This window comes from Brassica oleracea, unplaced genomic scaffold, assembly GCF_000695525.1.
Source record: "Brassica oleracea var. oleracea cultivar TO1000 unplaced genomic scaffold, BOL UnpScaffold00858, whole genome shotgun sequence".
NCBI classification, from domain to species: Eukaryota; Viridiplantae; Streptophyta; class Magnoliopsida; order Brassicales; family Brassicaceae; genus Brassica; species Brassica oleracea.
The window spans coordinates 1-3053 of record NW_013617483.1 but is presented as its reverse complement, the minus strand read 5'-3'; positions in this window follow the sequence as shown (position 1 = coordinate 3053).

The following is a 3053-nucleotide window of genomic DNA, read 5'->3' as shown; positions in this document are numbered from 1 at the left end:
TTACACTTACTCATTCTCATAGAGAGGTCTCTTGAATTTTTTTTTTCTCTACCCTTTTCTTCTTGATTCTTATAAGGAAAATACGAAATGTCAAGTAAGAAAAGGAGTTCGAAGAAAGGGTCCTTGCACGCGAACGTTCCTAAAGAGCTCCTTGTGCCAAAGATAGAATTTGTTCCTCATTTGGTAGACCTGGCCGAGAACGAGGCATGGTGGGTCGCGTGTTATGTTTCGATCACACCTCCAAAAGAGAAGTCGTTCCCGCTCATGAACCGTCGCCCGGTCGAGGAAGGAGCACCAAGTAGGAGTACTAGCGAATTCCTCGAGATCATGCGGTCGTTCTATCAGATTTCGGATGCGGTGGAGTTCCGGGTTCCTTGTCAAGGAGAGCACGCTAGCAGTCCCCCGGAGGGCTACTTTACTTGTTACGAAGCATTTGTAGTGCGCTGTCGCTTGTGGTTCCCAATTCCCGAAATTATCATTCGTGTGTTGGATCGTTTCGAGGTGGCGATAAGCCAACTGAATCCCCTTGGCATCCAGCACCTCATTGGAGTCCTGATCCTGAGATACAAGCATGGTCTCTCCCTTACCATCAATCACTTTGAAGCGCTTCTTAGGTTACATATCGTCAAGGATACGGACAAGTATAGGATGGTCCCTCGGAACTTCATGTCAGTGGTTAAAGGGTTTACTGCCAACTTCAACTCGTGGAAGAAATTTTTCTTCTTCGTTCGTATAGACGTTGCACTTGTTGAAAAGAGTTGTATCCCATTGTTCCGGAGGTTGCCGAACGATCGTCCCTTCGTCAATCCTCTTGCTTCGTTCCTAGAGGATATTATCGCGGTGAGGGATCCTCTCAGGAACGGTCTTTTTTCTGGACATCCTTTACGCCGAAGAGAGTTCGAAAGGCGTTGAGGTTTGTGCATCCTAGTCCTGCTTTGGGCGGGGAAACAGGGAGTGACTCCGAGCCCGATGACCAAGGTCCCGACGCTGCTCCCATGGTTGCGACGGGGCTGAATTCTTCGAAGGGGAAAGATATTGACCTTGGTGACATTGAGTTTTCGGTGGACGATTCCATGCTTCCGAGATGGGATCCAGACCTTGCTCTCGGCGACGGAAGCGGTACGAGCGAGGTCCCTATTCTGGACTTTGATGATTTCTTTGCTGGTCTTCCTTCGGGCTTTGATGCTCCTCCGGCTACGAATGAGACGGGTGGCCAAAAGTCGTCGCGGAAGGATCTCGTATCATCAACGGGGTATAGGCTTTAAGAATTTTGACGGTCGTTTCAAGTATATATTTTTTTTTACTTATAACGTGTTAATCGGTTTTGCAGGGCTTGAACTTGCTTGGATCGGCCATTGAGGCAAGCCATAGAGAAGCCATGATCTAACGCTTTAAAGCGGAGAAAGCGGAGAAGGATCTTGCTCGCATGCGAGACGAGATGTTGGCGCGAGATGCGCAACTCGCTCGTGATCATGCGAGGGCTGTTCGTAAGGCGGAACAGAAGGGCAAGAGGGAAATTTTCGAGGTGATGAAGACTCGCGTCTCTCAATTCCAGGTCGAGTACAGGAACCTCTAGGATGCTTTCACCTCGCTAGGCGATTTCCGTGAGTGTCGCGGTTCAGTCGGGAGCCTTTGGAAGACGCGGCGGACGATTACGTTTTCGAGAAGGAGATGGAGTTAATGAAGGGTGGCATGAAGGATCATGCTTGCACTGAGGTGCTCATTCCTCAGATCGACGGGAGGATTCAGGGATTTTGGGATCCCATCCCGGTTTCTCCTGATACCGTAGAGACCACGACCGAGTTACCCGGTGACTGCAAGGAGGTGGATCGTCCCGCGGATGCGTTTGGAGCTTCGTCGTCTGGGAACTTTTACTTTGAACCTTGAGAGGTGGAGTGAAAATCTGGAGGGAGGAGGTTGTTTATTTATCCTGCGTTTGTTGCCGAGTATGGCTTTGATTTCTCACCGCTTTATGCGGTCTTTATATATGATGGGCATTTTATTTCAAATTGTTTCGAGTAAATTTGAGTTGTTGTCTCCTATTTAATTCCATTGGGACGTTCAATCTGTCGGTTCGTTCGTGACTTTTCGTAAAAAATTATTATTCTTACAACTTTCGGGAACGTTGAGATGTGAACGGAGAGACATGGTTTAAGATCACGTATCGTTTAGAGAGATTTTTTTTTCTTAAATCTCTAAAAACTCGATTACAATAACGCATCTTTTCCTGTGTGGGAGTATACGAGTATACGCACCCACTCCCCCCCCCCCCTTTTTGGAGAGGGGGATAGCTGAACTCGTCCTTCGACGAGCTACCTACGTACCCCTTTCGAGGATCAAGCCATCTCGTAGTTCTGTTTGGCTCCGCGAGCGTTTTGACTCGGGGGTTGTCGCCATGCTGACCGCCTTGATCGAGATGGATGACCGTGGCCGGGTCAGCGTTCTCTTCCGGATGTTCCGGTTGAGCGGTAGCAGTTGTAGATGCCAGGATGATCGACCACCGCGAATTCAACGATTTTTGTGATCTCCTTGGCCATGACTGGTAGCTGGATTGACCTGAGGGTCATCGATACTTCTCCTGAAAAACTCGTGAACGGTTTTGGCGTTGGAGTTACTTATCCGAGTTCGATGCTCATCCGATTGAGAGTGTTATGGAAGATTACATTGACCGTGCTTCCCGTGTCAATGAGTACTCTTCCGACTTCCAGATCTCGTATGACGAGATCTATGACGAGCGGATCTCAGTGAGGTTGGTCGATCTCGCCAGCTTCCTCCTTCGTGAAGGTGATTGAGCAATTTTGACCATCTCGGGTAAGAGACCATGTAGGCCAGTTTGCGGTCGACTCCGCCTTCCACTGGTAAGCCTTGATGGCTGAAATCGTATCGTTGCAGAATTACGATCCTCCAATGATCATGTTGACTCTGCGACGATTGTTATGGTTCCCCTTGTCATCCGGCCTTCTGCGGCGTTTATCCCCGGATTGGTTTTTTTGAGGAGATTTCTCCGCGGGCAGATTTCTGTCCGTCTTCGGGGGGCGATCGGTCTCGAGGAT